Source organism: Oncorhynchus mykiss, chromosome 16 (assembly GCF_057628025.1).
Source record: "Oncorhynchus mykiss isolate SJ-2025 chromosome 16, ASM5762802v1, whole genome shotgun sequence".
NCBI classification, from domain to species: Eukaryota; Metazoa; Chordata; class Actinopteri; order Salmoniformes; family Salmonidae; genus Oncorhynchus; species Oncorhynchus mykiss.
Window position 1 is genome coordinate 39,879,216 of NC_143037.1, and position 17,754 is coordinate 39,896,969.

Sequence of the window (17,754 nt, forward strand, 5' to 3'; positions counted from 1 at the left end):
TTCTGTAGGCTATGCCTGTTGGCCCATTCACTCCTAACAAGCCTGTTTTCATCTGTCAACGTTGTCGTGGCCGAGTGGTTAAGGCGATGGACTAGAAATCCATTAGGATCTTCCTGCGCAGGTTCAAATCCTGCCGACAACGAAAATGCATTTTTTTGACCCCTCCGGAGGTTGAAGTTTAGTCGTGTTTCTTATACCAATCGCATCCTCTCAGATCTCCGCAAGTACATAGGGATTAGTTGTCCATTTGGGATAGGACTGCAGGCCATCTATACCACTTCACACCTTTACACACCTGGTTATCCAGCCTTCTAGCTCTATAGGCCACAGTAGCATAGGTTACAGGTTTGTAGTCAAGCCACAGATTTCAGGAGAGATCCCATGATACACTCAACAATACAACAACACGATTCTCATGAATAACCATGAAGCCATTTGCTAAGATTTCCCCCATTTTGACATGTGGAAACCTGTTGTCACTCTTACCCTGACGGGAAGCTCCAGACACTTTTTTGGTCCTATCTGAGGCATTTTTAAATTCATGTCAAATTGGCCATATTCTGAAGACACTCTTATAGTCTGCAGGGTAATCGAACTGGCCACATCTAAAGTCAAGCCACAGGTAACAGGTGAGAAACCTTGTTAAACCCTAAAAGAAAAAGAAAAAACTCGATTGCATTGAAAATAACCATTAAGTCATTCAGGTCGCAGACTCCCCTATAGGCATGGTTTGAAACCCCCTCCTGACAACTTTTTAGCGCCTGCATGTCATGCACCTTTGTAAAATCCAGTTGAAAAATAAATGACTTAAGGTAACGTAAATGACACCTAGTTAATATGAGTAGTGAATAACTATCGTATTTTTAATATTCTGCAAAAACAGCTAGTTGATGAGAGGCTGAAAGAGAATTGCAAGAATCGCGCAATTTCACAGGCGGGCCCCAAACAGGCAAATAACAAAAATAATCTTGGAACGCAGAACTCGTCGGTCGTTGTCAGTGGATTGTATTGGCGGGAAGAACAAAAATATCGTCTGCAGGGTAATCAAAGTCGCCGCATCTAATGTCAAGTCACAGGTGAGCTGCCTTGTTAAACCCTAAAAATAAATAATAACACGATTGCGTTGAAATGACTCATTAAGCCATTTGTAAGGATTTCCCCCATGTGGACCTGTTGTCACTCTTACCCTGATGGTTGCTGATATTTCCAGACACTTTTTCAGTCTTATCTGAGGAATTTTATCATTTATATCAGAATGGCCATATTCTGATGCCAGTTTAGCGCTCATTCAATGACGATTTACTACTCTTTCCAATTGAAGGCCATATTGAGGTTAAATCAATGACTGGACTTTTTAATTTATAAAAACAAATGACTATTGAAAGTGCAAGTCAGTATCGTGCATAGTTGTTCTGGTCTCTGTGGTGATTTTAGAGCGTTGTTCATATTTCTACTTTTACCGCATACACTTTAACCCGATACCCAGTTACTATGCTGTAGTCAGGATGGCCGAGCGGTCTAAGGCGCTGCGTTCAGGTCGCAGTCTCCTATGGAGGCGTGGGTTCAAATCCCACTTCTGACAGTTTTTTAGTGCCTCTCAGGAGTCATGCTGCTCAGCAGTAATAATAAGAATGATGAAATAACAACTTCACACAGTGAAATAACAATTCATAATAAACACTCTCAAATGCAGACCTTCTGGAGCTGAGCAAAGATCAAGGTTAAATAAGAAAACAGCTGGACTTAATCACAAATGAATGAGGGGAACATTTTGTGTTATTGCATTGTAATGAGTTACTGTATTATCTTTCAGTTGTTAAATTTCACTTTCTGTAGGCTATGCCTGTTGGCCCATACACTCCTAACAAGCCTGTTTTCTTCTGTCGACGTTGTCGTGGCCGAGTGGTTAAGGCGATGGACTAGAAATGCATTAGGATCTTCCAGCGCAGGTTCAAATCCTGCCGACAATGAAAATGCATTTTTTTGACCCCTCCGGAGGTTGAAGTTTAGTCGTGTTTCTTATACCAATCGCATCCTCTCAGATCTCCGCAAGTACATAGGGATTAGTTGTCCATTTGGGATAGGACTGCAGGCCATCTATCCCACTTCACACCTTTACACACCTGGTTATCCAGCTTTCTAGCTCTATAGGCCACAGTAGCATAGGTTACAGGTCTGTAGTCAAGCCACAGATTTCAGGTGAGATCCCATGATACACTCAACAATACAACAACACGATTCTCATGAATAACCATGAAGCCATTTGCTAAGATTTCCCCCATTTTGACATGTGGAAACCTGTTGTCACTCTTACCCTGACGGGAAGCTCCAGACACTTTTTTGGTCCTATCTGAGGCATTTTTAAATTCATGTCAAATTGGCCATATTCTGAAGACACTCTTAGGCTGCAGGGTAATCGAACTGGCCACATCTAAAGTCAAGCCACAGGTAACAGGTGAGAAACCTTGTTAAACCCTAAAAGAAAAAGAAAAACTTGATTGCATTGAAAATAACCATTAAGTCATTCAGGTCGCAGACTCCCCTATAGGCATGGTTTGAAACCCCCTCCTGACAATTTTTTAGCGCCTGCATGTCATGCACCTTTGTAAAATCCAGTTGAAAAATAAATGACTTAAGGTAACGTAAATGACACCTAGTTAATATGAGTAGTGAATAACTATCGTATTTTTAATATTCTGCAAAAACAGCTAGTTGATGAGAGGCTGAAAGAGAATTGCAAGAATCGCGCAATTTCACAGGCGGGCCCCAAACAGGCAAATAACAAAAATAATCTCGGAACGCAGAACTCGTCGGTCGTTGTCAGTGGATTGTATTGGCGGGAAGAACAAAAATATCGTCTGCAGGGTAATCAAAGTCGCCACATCTAATGTCAAGTCACAGGTGAGCTGCCTTGTTAAACCCTAAAAATAAATAATAACACGATTGCGTTGAAATGACTCATTAAGCCATTTGTAAGGATTTCCCCCATGTGGACCTGTTGTCACTCTTACCCTGATGGTTGCTGATATTTCCAGACACTTTTTCAGTCTTATCTGAGGAATTTTATTATTTATATCAGAATGGCCATATTCTGATGCCAGTTTAGCGCTCATTCAATGACGATTTACTACTCTTTCCCATTGAAGGCCATATTGAGGTTAAATCAATGACTGGACTTTTTAATTTATAAAAACAAATGACTATTGAAAGTGCAAGTCAGTATCGTGCATATTTGTTCTGGTCTCTGTGGTGATTTTAGAGCGTTGTTCATATTTCTACTTTTACCGCATACACTTTAACCCGATACCCAGTTACTGTGCTGTAGTCAGGATGGCCGAGCGGTCTAAGGCGCTGCGTTCAGGTCGCAGTCTCCCATGGAGGCGTGGGTTCAAATCCCACTTCTGACAGTTTTTTAGTGCCTCTCAGGAGTCATGCTGCTCAGCAGTAATAATAAGAATGATGAAATAACAACTTCACACAGTGAAATAACAATTCATAATAAACACTCTCAAATGCAGACCTTCTGGAGCTGAGCAAAGATCAAGGTTAAATAAGAAAACAGCTGGACTTAATCACAAATGAATGAGGGGAACATTTTGTGTTATTGCATTGTAATGAGTTACTGCATTATCTTTCAGTTGTTAAATTTCACTTTCTGTAGGCTATGCCTGTTGGCCCATACACTCCTAACAAGCCTGTTTTCTTCTGTCGACGTTTTCGTGGCCGAGTGGTTAAGGCGATGGACTAGAAATGCATTAGGATCTTCCAGCGCAGGTTCAAATCCTGCCGACAATGAAAATGCATTTTTTTGACCCCTCCGGAGGTTGAAGTTTAGTCGTGTTTCTTATACCAATCGCATCCTCTCAGATCTCCGCAAGTACATAGGGATTAGTTGTCCATTTGGGATAGGACTGCAGGCCATCTATCCCACTTCACACCTTTACACACCTGGTTATCCAGCTTTCTAGCTCTATAGGCCACAGTAGCATAGGTTACAGGTTTGTAGTCAAGCCACAGATTTCAGGTGAGATCCCATGATACACTCAACAATACAACAACACGATTCTCATGAATAACCATGAAGCCATTTGCTAAGATTTCCCCCATTTTGACATGTGGAAACCTGTTGTCACTCTTACCCTGACGGGAAGCTCCAGACACTTTTTTGGTCCTATCTGAGGCATTTTTAAATTCATGTCAAATTGACCATATTCTGAAGACACTCTTAGGCTGCAGGGTAATCGAACTGGCCACATCTAAAGTCAAGCCACAGGTAACAGGTGAGAAACCTTGTTAAACCTTAAAAGAAAAAGAAAAACTTGATTGCATTGAAAATAACCATTAAGTCATTCAGTTCGCAGACTCCCCTATAGGCATGGTTTGAAACCCCCTCCTGACAATTTTTTAGCGCCTGCATGTCATGCACCTTTGTAAAATCCAGTTGAAAAATAAATGACTTAAGGTAACGTAAATGACACCTAGTTAATATGAGTAGTGAATAACTATCGTATTTTTAATATTCTGCAAAAACAGCTAGTTGATGAGAGGCTGAAAGAGAATTGCAAGAATCGCGCAATTTCACAGGCGGGCCCCAAACAGGCAAATAACAAAAATAATCTCGGAACGCAGAACTCGTCGGTCGTTGTCAGTGGATTGTATTGGCGGGAAGAACAAAAATATCGTCTGCAGGGTAATCAAAGTCGCCACATCTAATGTCAAGTCACAGGTGAGCTGCCTTGTTAAACCCTAAAAATAAATAATAACACGATTGCGTTGAAATGACTCATTAAGCCATTTGTAAGGATTTCCCCCATGTGGACCTGTTGTCACTCTTACCCTGATGGTTGCTGATATTTCCAGACACTTTTTCAGTCTTATCTGAGGAATTTTATTATTTATATCAGAATGGCCATATTCTGATGCCAGTTTAGCGCTCATTCAATGACGATTTACTACTCTTTCCCATTGAAGGCCATATTGAGGTTAAATCAATGACTGGACTTTTTAATTTATAAAAACAAATGACTATTGAAAGTGCAAGTCAGTATCGTGCATATTTGTTCTGGTCTCTGTGGTGATTTTAGAGCGTTGTTCATATTTCTACTTTTACCGCATACACTTTAACCCGATACCCAGTTACTGTGCTGTAGTCAGGATGGCCGAGCGGTCTAAGGCGCTGCGTTCAGGTCGCAGTCTCCCATGGAGGCGTGGGTTCAAATCCCACTTCTGACAGTTTTTTAGTGCCTCTCAGGAGTCATGCTGCTCAGCAGTAATAATAAGAATGATGAAATAACAACTTCACACAGTGAAATAACAATTCATAATAAACACTCTCAAATGCAGACCTTCTGGAGCTGAGCAAAGATCAAGGTTAAATAAGAAAACAGCTGGACTTAATAACAAATGAATGAGGGGAACATTTTGTGTTATTGCATTGTAATGAGTTACTGCATTATCTTTCAGTTGTTAAATTTCACTTTCTGTAGGCTATGCCTGTTGGCCCATACACTCCTAACAAGCCTGTTTTCTTCTGTCGACGTTTTCGTGGCCGAGTGGTTAAGGCGATGGACTAGAAATGCATTAGGATCTTCCAGCGCAGGTTCAAATCCTGCCGACAATGAAAATGCATTTTTTTGACCCCTCCGGAGGTTGAAGTTTAGTCGTGTTTCTTATACCAATCGCATCCTCTCAGATCTCCGCAAGTACATAGGGATTAGTTGTCCATTTGGGATAGGACTGCAGGCCATCTATCCCACTTCACACCTTTACACACCTGGTTATCCAGCTTTCTAGCTCTATAGGCCACAGTAGCATAGGTTACAGGTTTGTAGTCAAGCCACAGATTTCAGGTGAGATCCCATGATACACTCAACAATACAACAACACGATTCTCATGAATAACCATGAAGCCATTTGCTAAGATTTCCCCCATTTTGACATGTGGAAACCTGTTGTCACTCTTACCCTGACGGGAAGCTCCAGACACTTTTTTGTTCCTATCTGAGGCATTTTTAAATTCATGTCAAATTGGCCATATTCTGAAGACACTCTTAGGCTGCAGGGTAATCGAACTGGCCACATCTAAAGTCAAGCCACAGGTAACAGGTGAGAAACCTTGTTAAACCTTAAAAGAAAAAGAAAAACTTGATTGCATTGAAAATAACCATTAAGTCATTCAGTTCGCAGACTCCCCTATAGGCATGGTTTGAAACCCCCTCCTGACAATTTTTTAGCGCCTGCATGTCATGCACCTTTGTAAAATCCAGTTGAAAAATAAATGACTTAAGGTAACGTAAATGACACCTAGTTAATATGAGTAGTGAATAACTATCGTATTTTTAATATTCTGCAAAAACAGCTAGTTGATGAGAGGCTGAAAGAGAATTGCAAGAATCGCGCAATTTCACAGGCGGGCCCCAAACAGGCAAATAACAAAAATAATCTTGGAACGCAGAACTCGTCGGTCGTTGTCAGTGGATTGTATTGGCGGGAAGAACAAAAATATCGTCTGCAGGGTAATCAAAGTCGCCGCATCTAATGTCAAGTCACAGGTGAGCTGCCTTGTTAAACCCTAAAAATAAATAATAACACGATTGCGTTGAAATGACTCATTAAGCCATTTGTAAGGATTTCCCCCATGTGGACCTGTTGTCACTCTTACCCTGATGGTTGCTGATATTTCCAGACACTTTTTCAGTCTTATCTGAGGAATTGTATCATTTATATCAGAATGGCCATATTCTGATGCCAGTTTAGCGCTCATTCAATGACGATTTACTACTCTTTCCCATTGAAGGCCATATTGAGGTTAAATCAATGACTGGACTTTTTAATTTATAAAAACAAATGACTATTGAAAGTGCAAGTCAGTATCGTGCATAGTTGTTCTGGTCTCTGTGGTGATTTTAGAGCGTTGTTCATATTTCTACTTTTACCGCATACACTTTAACCCGATACCCAGTTACTGTGCTGTAGTCAGGATGGCCGAGCGGTCTAAGGCGCTGCGTTCAGTTCGCAGTCTCCCATGGAGGCGTGGGTTCAAATCCCACTTCTGACAGTTTTTTAGTGCCTCTCAGGAGTCATGCTGCTCAGCAGTAATAATAAGGAAGATGAAATAACAACTTCACACAGTGAAATAACAATTCATAATAAACACTCTCAAATGCAGACCTTCTGGAGCTGAGCAAAGATCAAGGTTAAATAAGAAAACAGCTGGACTTAATAACAAATGAATGAGGGGAACATTTTGCGTTATTGCATTATAATGAGTTACTGCATTATCTTTCAGTTGTTAAATTTCACTTTCTGTAGGCTATGCCTGTTGGCCCATTCACTCCTAACAAGCTTGTTTTCTTCTGTCAGCGTTGTCGTGGCCGAGTGGTTAAGGCGATGGACTAGAAATCCATTAGGATCTTCCTGCGCAGGTTCAAATCCTGCCGACAACGAAAATGCATTTTTTTGACCCCTCCGGAGGTTGAAGTTTAGTCGTGTTTCTTATACCAATCGCATCCTCTCAGATCTCCGCAAGTACATAGGGATTAGTTGTCCATTTGGGATAGGACTGCAGGCCATCTGTCCCACTTCACACCTTTACACACCTGGTTATCCAGCCTTCTAGCTCTATAGGCCACAGTAGCATAGGTTACAGGTTTGTAGTCAAGCCACAGATTTCAGGTGAGATCCCATGATACACTCAACAATACAACAACACGATTCTCATGAATAACCATGAAGCCATTTGCTAAGATTTCCCCCATTTTGACATGTGGAAACCTGTTGTCACTCTTACCCTGACGGGAAGCTCCAGACACTTTTTTGGTCCTATCTGAGGCATTTTTAAATTCATGTCAAATTGGCCATATTCTGAAGACACTCTTAGGCTGCAGGGTAATCGAACTGGCCACATCTAAAGTCAAGCCACAGGTAACAGGTGAGAAACCTTGTTAAACCCTAAAAGAAAAAGAAAAAACTCGATTGCATTGAAAATAACCATTAAGTCATTCAGGTCGCAGACTCCCCTATAGGCATGGTTTGAAACCCCCTCCTGACAATTTTTTAGCGCCTGCATGTCATGCACCTTTGTAAAATCCAGTTGAAAAATAAATGACTTAAGGTAACGTAAATGACACCTAGTTAATATGAGTAGTGAATAACTATCGTATTTTTAATATTCTGCAAAAACAGCTAGTTGATGAGAGGCTGAAAGAGAATTGCAAGAATCGCGCAATTTCACAGGCGGGCCCCAAACAGGCAAATAACAAAAATAATCTCGGAACGCAGAACTCGTCGGTCGTTGTCAGTGGATTGTATTGGCGGGAAGAACAAAAATATCGTCTGCAGGGTAATCAAAGTCGCCGCATCTAATGTCAAGTCACAGGTGAGCTGCCTTGTTAAACCCTAAAAATAAATAATAACACGATTGCGTTGAAATGACTCATTAAGCCATTTGTAAGGATTTCCCCCATGTGGACCTGTTGTCACTCTTACCCTGATGGTTGCTGATATTTCCAGACACTTTTTCAGTCTTATCTGAGGAATTTTATCATTTATATCAGAATGGCCATATTCTGATGCCAGTTTAGCGCTCATTCAATGACGATTTACTACTCTTTCCCATTGAAGGCCATATTGAGGTTAAATCAATGACTGGACTTTTTAATTTATAAAAACAAATGACTATTGAAAGTGCAAGTCAGTATCGTGCATAGTTGTTCTGGTCTCTGTGGTGATTTTAGAGCGTTGTTCATATTTCTACTTTTACCGCATACACTTTAACCCGATACCCAGTTACTGTACTGTAGTCAGGATGGCCGAGCGGTCTAAGGCGCTGCGTTCAGTTCGCAGTCTCCCATGGAGGCGTGGGTTCAAATCCCACTTCTGACAGTTTTTTAGTGCCTCTCAGGAGTCATGCTGCTCAGCAGTAATAATAAGAAAGATGAAATAACAACTTCACACAGTGAAATAACAATTCATAATAAACACTCTCAAATGCAGACCTTCTGGAGCTGAGCAAAGATCAAGGTTAAATAAGAAAACAGCTGGACTTAATAACAAATGAATGAGGGGAACATTTTGCGTTATTGCATTATAATGAGTTACTGCATTATCTTTCAGTTGTTAAATTTCACTTTCTGTAGGCTATGCCTGTTGGCCCATTCACTCCTAACAAGCTTGTTTTCTTCTGTCAGCGTTGTCGTGGCCGAGTGGTTAAGGCGATGGACTAGAAATCCATTAGGATCTTCCTGCGCAGGTTCAAATCCTGCCGACAACGAAAATGCATTTTTTTGACCCCTCCGGAGGTTGAAGTTTAGTCGTGTTTCTTATACCAATCGCATCCTCTCAGATCTCCGCAAGTACATAGGGATTAGTTGTCCATTTGGGATAGGACTGCAGGCCATCTGTCCCACTTCACACCTTTACACACCTGGTTATCCAGCCTTCTAGCTCTATAGGCCACAGTAGCATAGGTTACAGGTTTGTAGTCAAGCCACAGATTTCAGGTGAGATCCCATGATACACTCAACAATACAACAACACGATTCTCATGAATAACCATGAAGCCATTTGCTAAGATTTCCCCCATTTTGACATGTGGAAACCTGTTGTCACTCTTACCCTGACAGGAAGCTCCAGACACTTTTTTGGTCCTATCTGAGGCATTTTTAAATTCATGTCAAATTGGCCATATTCTGAAGACACTCTTAGGCTGCAGGGTAATCGAACTGGCCACATCTAAAGTCAAGCCACAGGTAACAGGTGAGAAACCTTGTTAAACCCTAAAAGAAAAAGAAAAAACTTGATTGCATTGAAAATAACCATTAAGTCATTCAGGTCGCAGACTCCCCTATAGGCATGGTTTGAAACCCCCTCCTGACAACTTTTTAGCGCCTGCATGTCATGCACCTTTGTAAAATCCAGTTGAAAAATAAATGACTTAAGGTAACGTAAATGACACCTAGTTAATATGAGTAGTGAATAACTATCGTATTTTTAATATTCTGCAAAAACAGCTAGTTGATGAGAGGCTGAAAGAGAATTGCAAGAATCGCGCAATTTCACAGGTGGGCCCCAAACAGGCAAATAACAAAAATAATCTCGGAACGCAGAACTCGTCGGTCGTTGTCAGTGGATTGTATTGGCGGGAAGAACAAAAATATTGTCTGCAGGGTAATCAAAGTCGCCGCATCTAATGTCAAGTCACAGGTGAGCTGCCTTGTTAAACCCTAAAAATAAATAATAACACGATTGCGTTGAAATGACTCATTAAGCCATTTGTAAGGATTTCCCCCATGTGGACCTGTTGTCACTCTTACCCTGATGGTTGCTGATATTTCCAGACACTTTTTCAGTCTTATCTGAGGAATTGTATCATTTATATCAGAATGGCCATATTCTGATGCCAGTTTAGCGCTCATTCAATGACGATTTACTACTCTTTCCTCTTGAAGGCCATATTGAGGTTAAATCAATGACTGGACTTTTTAATTTATAAAAACAAATGACTATTGAAAGTGCAAGTCAGTATCGTGCATAGTTGTTCTGGTCTCTGTGGTGATTTTAGAGCGTTGTTCATATTTCTACTTTTACCGCATACACTTTAACCCGATACCCAGTGACTGTGCTGTAGTCAGGATGGCCGAGCGGTCTAAGGCGTTGCGTTCAGTTCGCAGTCTCCCATGGGTTCAAATCCCACTTCTGACAGTTTTTTAGTGCCTCTCAGGAGTCATGCTGCTCAGCAGTAATAATAAGAATGATGAAATAACAACTTCACACAGTGAAATAGCAATTCATAATAAACACTCTCAAATGCAGAACTTCTGGAGCTGAGCAAAGATCAAGGTTAAATAAGAAAACAGCTGGACTTAATAACAAATGAACGAGGGGAACATTTTGTGTTATTGCATTATAATGAGTTACTGCATGATCTTTCAGTTGTTAAATTTCACTTTCAGTAGGCTATGCCTGTTGGCCCATTCACTCCTAACAAGCCTGTTTTCTTCTGTCAACGTTGTCGTGGCTGAGTGGTTAAGGCGATGGACTAGAAATCCATTAGGATCTTCCTGCGTAGGTTCAAATCCTGCCGACAATGAAAATGCATTTTTTTGACCCCTCCGGAGGTTGAAGTTTAGTCGTGTTTCTTATACCAATCGCATCCTCTCAGATCTCCGCAAGTACATAGGGATTAGTTGTCCATTTGGGATAGGACTGCAGGCCATCTATCCCACTTCACACCTTTACACACCTGGTTATCCAGCCTTCTAGCTCTATAGGCCACAGTAGCATAGGTTACAGGTTTGTAGTCAAGCCACAGATTTCAGGTGAGATCCCATGATACACTCAACAATACAACAACACGATTCTCATGAATAACCATTAAGCCATTTGCTAAGATTTCCCCCATTTTGACATGTGGAAACCTGTTGTCACTCTTACCCTGACGGGAAGATCCAGACACTTTTTTGGTCCTATCTGAGGCATTTTTAAATTCATGTCAAATTGGCCATATTCTGAAGACACTCTTATAGTCTGCAGGGTAATCGAACTGGCCACATCTAAAGTCAAGCCACAGGTAACAGGTGAGAAACCTTGTTAAACCCTAAAAGAAAAAGAAAAAACTTGATTGCATTGAAAATAACCATTAAGTCATTCAGGTCGCAGACTCCCCTATAGGCATGGTTTGAAACCCCCTCCTGACAACTTTTTAGCGCCTGCATGTCATGCACCTTTGTAAAATCCAGTTGAAAAATAAATGACTTAAGGTAACGTAAATGACACCTAGTTAATATGAGTAGTGAATAACTATCGTATTTTTAATATTCTGCAAAAACAGCTAGTTGATGAGAGGATGAAAGAGAATTGCAAGAATCGCGCAATTTCACAGGCGGGCCCCAAACAGGCAAATAACAAAAATAATCTTGGAACGCAGAACTCGTCGGTCGTTGTCAGTGGATTGTATTGGCGGGAAGAACAAAAATATCGTCTGCAGGGTAATCAAAGTCGCCGCATCTAATGTCAAGTCACAGGTGAGCTGCCTTGTTAAACCCTAAAAATAAATAATAACACGATTGCGTTGAAATGACTCATTAAGCCATTTGTAAGGATTTCCCCCATGTGGACCTGTTGTCACTCTTACCCTGATGGTTGCTGATATTTCCAGACACTTTTTCAGTCTTATCTGAGGAATTGTATAATTTATATCAGAATGGCCATATTCTGATGCCAGTTTAGCGCTCATTCAATGACGATTTACTACTCTTTCCCATTGAAGGCCATATTGAGGTTAAATCAATGACTGGACTTTTTAATTTATAAAAACAAATGACTATTGAAAGTGCAAGTCAGTATCGTGCATAGTTGTTCTGGTCTCTGTGGTGATTTTAGAGCGTTGTTCATATTTCTACTTTTACCGCATACACTTTAACCCGATACCCAGTTACTGTGCTGTAGTCAGGATGGCCGAGCGGTCTAAGGCGCTGCGTTCAGTTCGCAGTCTCCCATGGAGGCGTGGGTTCAAATCCCACTTCTGACAGTTTTTTAGTGCCTCTCAGGAGTCATGCTGCTCAGCAGTAATAATAAGAATGATGAAATAACAACTTCACACAGTGAAATAACAATTCATAATAAACACTCTCAAATGCAGACCTTCTGGAGCTGAGCAAAGATCAAGGTTAAATAAGAAAACAGCTGGACTTAATAACAAATGAATGAGGGGAACATTTTGCGTTATTGCATTATAATGAGTTACTGCATTATCTTTCAGTTGTTAAATTTCACTTTCTGTAGGCTATGCCTGTTGGCCCATTCACTCCTAACAAGCTTGTTTTCTTCTGTCAGCGTTGTCGTGGCCGAGTGGTTAAGGCGATGGACTAGAAATCCATTAGGATCTTCCTGCGCAGGTTCAAATCCTGCCGACAACGAAAATGCATTTTTTTGACCCCTCCGGAGGTTGAAGTTTAGTCGTGTTTCTTATACCAATAGCATCCTCTCAGATCTCCGCAAGTACATAGGGATTAGTTGTCCATTTGGGATAGGACTGCAGGCCATCTGTCCCACTTCACACCTTTACACACCTGGTTATCCAGCCTTCTAGCTCTATAGGCCACAGTAGCATAGGTTACAGGTTTGTAGTCAAGCCACAGATTTCAGGTGAGATCCCATGATACACTCAACAATACAACAACACGATTCTCATGAATAACCATGAAGCCATTTGCTAAGATTTCCCCCATTTTGACATGTGGAAACCTGTTGTCACTCTTACCCTGACGGGAAGCTCCAGACACTTTTTTGGTCCTATCTGAGGCATTTTTAAATTCATGTCAAATTGGCCATATTCTGAAGACACTCTTAGGCTGCAGGGTAATCGAACTGGCCACATCTAAAGTCAAGCCACAGGTAACAGGTGAGAAACCTTGTTAAACCCTAAAAGAAAAAGAAAAAACTTGATTGCATTGAAAATAACCATTAAGTCATTCAGGTCGCAGACTCCCCTATAGGCATGGTTTGAAACCCCCTCCTGACAATTTTTTAGCGCCTGCATGTCATGCACCTTTGTAAAATCCAGTTGAAAAATAAATGACTTAAGGTAACGTAAATGACACCTAGTTAATATGAGTAGTGAATAACTATCGTATTTTTAATATTCTGCAAAAACAGCTAGTTGATGAGAGGCTGAAAGAGAATTGCAAGAATCGCGCAATTTCACAGGCGGGCCCCAAACAGGCAAATAACAAAAATAATCTTGGAACGCAGAACTCGTCGGTCGTTGTCAGTGGATTGTATTGGCGGGAAGAACAAAAATATCGTCTGCAGGGTAATCAAAGTCGCCGCATCTAATGTCAAGTCACAGGTGAGCTGCCTTGTTAAACCCTAAAAATAAATAATAACACGATTGCGTTGAAATGACTCATTAAGCCATTTGTAAGGATTTCCCCCATGTGGACCTGTTGTCACTCTTACCCTGATGGTTGCTGATATTTCCAGACACTTTTTCAGTCTTATCTGAGGAATTGTATAATTTATATCAGAATGGCCATATTCTGATGCCAGTTTAGCGCTCATTCAATGACGATTTACTACTCTTTCCCATTGAAGGCCATATTGAGGTTAAATCAATGACTGGACTTTTTAATTTATAAAAACAAATGACTATTGAAAGTGCAAGTCAGTATCGTGCATAGTTGTTCTGGTCTCTGTGGTGATTTTAGAGCGTTGTTCATATTTCTACTTTTACCGCATACACTTTAACCCGATACCCAGTTACTGTGCTGTAGTCAGGATGGCCGAGCGGTCTAAGGCGCTGCGTTCAGTTCGCAGTCTCCCATGGAGGCGTGGGTTCAAATCCCACTTCTGACAGTTTTTTAGTGCCTCTCAGGAGTCATGCTGCTCAGCAGTAATAATAAGAATGATGAAATAACAACTTCACACAGTGAAATAACAATTCATAATAAACACTCTCAAATGCAGACCTTCTGGAGCTGAGCAAAGATCAAGGTTAAATAAGAAAACAGCTGGACTTAATAACAAATGAATGAGGGGAACATTTTGCGTTATTGCATTATAATGAGTTACTGCATTATCTTTCAGTTGTTAAATTTCACTTTCTGTAGGCTATGCCTGTTGGCCCATTCACTCCTAACAAGCTTGTTTTCTTCTGTCAGCGTTGTCGTGGCCGAGTGGTTAAGGCGATGGACTAGAAATCCATTAGGATCTTCCTGCGCAGGTTCAAATCCTGCCGACAACGAAAATGCATTTTTTTGACCCCTCCGGAGGTTGAAGTTTAGTCGTGTTTCTTATACCAATAGCATCCTCTCAGATCTCCGCAAGTACATAGGGATTAGTTGTCCATTTGGGATAGGACTGCAGGCCATCTGTCCCACTTCACACCTTTACACACCTGGTTATCCAGCCTTCTAGCTCTATAGGCCACAGTAGCATAGGTTACAGGTTTGTAGTCAAGCCACAGATTTCAGGTGAGATCCCATGATACACTCAACAATACAACAACACGATTCTCATGAATAACCATGAAGCCATTTGCTAAGATTTCCCCCATTTTGACATGTGGAAACCTGTTGTCACTCTTACCCTGACGGGAAGCTCCAGACACTTTTTTGGTCCTATCTGAGGCATTTTTAAATTCATGTCAAATTGGCCATATTCTGAAGACACTCTTAGGCTGCAGGGTAATCGAACTGGCCACATCTAAAGTCAAGCCACAGGTAACAGGTGAGAAACCTTGTTAAACCCTAAAAGAAAAAGAAAAAACTTGATTGCATTGAAAATAACCATTAAGTCATTCAGGTCGCAGACTCCCCTATAGGCATGGTTTGAAACCCCCTCCTGACAATTTTTTAGCGCCTGCATGTCATGCACCTTTGTAAAATCCAGTTGAAAAATAAATGACTTAAGGTAACGTAAATGACACCTAGTTAATATGAGTAGTGAATAACTATCGTATTTTTAATATTCTGCAAAAACAGCTAGTTGATGAGAGGCTGAAAGAGAATTGCAAGAATCGCGCAATTTCACAGGTGGGCCCCAAACAGGCAAATAACAAAAATAATCTCGGAACGCAGAACTCGTCGGTCGTTGTCAGTGGATTGTATTGGCGGGAAGAACAAAAATATTGTCTGCAGGGTAATCAAAGTCGCCGCATCTAATGTCAAGTCACAGGTGAGCTGCCTTGTTAAACCCTAAAAATAAATAATAACACGATTGCGTTGAAATGACTCATTAAGCCATTTGTAAGGATTTCCCCAATGTGGACCTGTTGTCACTCTTACCCTGATGGTTGCTGATATTTCCAGACACTTTTTCAGTCTTATCTGAGGAATTTTATCATTTATATCAGAATGGCCATATTCTGATGCCAGTTTAGCGCTCATTCAATGGCGATTTACTACTCTTTCCCATTGAAGGCCATATTGAGGTTAAATCAATGACTGGACTTTTTAATTTATAAAAACAAATGACTATTGAAAGTGCAAGTCAGTATCGTGCATAGTTGTTCTGGTCTCTGTGGTGATTTTAGAGCTTTGTTCATACTTCTACTTTTACCGCATACACTTTAAACCGATACCCAGTTACTGTGCTGAAGTCAGGATGGCTGAGCGGTCTAAGGCGCTGCGTTCAGGTCGCAGTCTCCCATGGAGGCGTGTGTTCAAATCCCACTTCTGACAGTTTTTTAGTGCCTCTCAGGAGCCATGCTGCTCAGCAGTAATAATAAGAATGATGAAATAACAACTTCACACAGTGAAATAACAATTCATAATAAACACTCTCAAATGCAGACCTTCTGGAGCTGAGCAAAGATCAAGGTTAAATAAGAAAACAGCTGGACTTAATAACAAATGAATGAGGGGAACATTTTGTGTTATTGCATTATAATGAGTTACTGCATTATCTTTCAGTTGTTAAATTTCACTTTCTGTAGGCTATGCCTGTTGGCCCATTCACTCCTAACAAGCCTGTTTTCTTCTGTCAACGTTGTCGTGGCCGAGTGGTTAAGGCGATGGACTAGAAATCCATTAGGATGTTCCTGCGCAGGTTCAAATCCTGCCGACAACGAAAATGCTTTTTTTTTGACCCCTCCGGAGGTTGAAGTTTAGTCGTGTTTCTTATACCAATCGCATCCTCTCAGATCTCCGCAAGTACATAGGGATTAGTTGTCCATTTGGGATAGGACTGTAGGCCATCTGTCCCACTTCACACCTTTACACACCTGGTTATCCAGCCTTCTAGCTCTATAGGCCACAGTAGCATAGGTTACAGGTTTGTAGTCAAGCCACAGATTTCAGATGAGATCCCATGATACACTCAACAATACAACAACATGATTCTCATGAATAACCATTAAGCCATTTGCTAAGATTTCCCCCATTTTGACATGTGGAAACCTGTTGTCACTCTTACCCTGACGGGAAGCTCCAGACACTTTTTTGGTCCTATCTGAGGCATTTTTAAATTCATGTCAAATTGGCCATATTCTGAAGACACTCTTATAGTCTGCAGGGCAATCGAACTGGCCACATCTAAAGTCAAGCCACAGGTAACAGGTGAGAAACCTTGTTAAACCCTAAAAGAAAAAGAAAAACTCGATTGCATTGAAAATAACCATTAAGTCATTCAGGTCGCAGACTCCCCTATAGGCATGGTTTGAAACCCCCTCCTGACAACTTTTTAGCGCCTGCATGTCATGCACCTTTGTAAAATCCAGTTGAAAAATAAATGACTTAAGGTAACGTAAATGACACATAGTTAACCTCTCTGATCTCCCAAACCCGGATCCGGTATCGTGACTACAGCCTCAAGCTCATTACCATAACGCAACGTTAACTATTCATGAAAATCGCAAATGAAATGAAATAAATATGCCATCTCGCAAGCTTAGCCTTTTGTAAACAACACTGTCATCTCAGATTTTCAAAATATGCTTCTCAACCATAGGAAAACAATAATTTGTGTAACAGTAGCTAGCAAACAAAGGATTTAGCGTTAGCATTAGCGTTAGCATCCAGCACGCAACATTTCAACAAAAACATAAAAGCCTTCAAATAAAATAATTTACCTTTGAAGAACTTCTGATGTTTTCAATGAGGATACTCTCAGTTGGATAGCAGATGCTCAGTTTTTCCAAAAAGATTCTTTGTGTATTAGAAATAGCTCCGTTTTATACATCACATTTGGCTACCAAAAAAACCCCGAAAATTCAGTCCTCAAAACGCGAACTTTTTTCCAAATTAACTCCATAAT

The 17,754-nt window shown here is 40.8% G+C and overlaps 1 long non-coding RNA gene and 3 other non-coding genes across 4 annotated transcripts in view; all 4 read left to right on the forward strand.

The window, feature by feature from the left end:
* Nucleotides 1-17,754, forward strand: part of LOC149976714 (uncharacterized) — a 136,408-nt gene that overhangs the window by 108,513 nt on the left and 10,141 nt on the right. The gene's annotated exons all lie outside the window — the stretch shown is intronic.
* trnal-cag (transfer RNA leucine (anticodon CAG)) lies at nucleotides 1,500-1,582 on the forward strand. The gene has a single exon. It is a non-coding gene; the product is annotated as a tRNA-Leu (tRNA).
* trnal-cag (transfer RNA leucine (anticodon CAG)) lies at nucleotides 3,325-3,407 on the forward strand. The gene has a single exon. It is a non-coding gene; the product is annotated as a tRNA-Leu (tRNA).
* trnal-cag (transfer RNA leucine (anticodon CAG)) lies at nucleotides 5,150-5,232 on the forward strand. The gene has a single exon. It is a non-coding gene; the product is annotated as a tRNA-Leu (tRNA).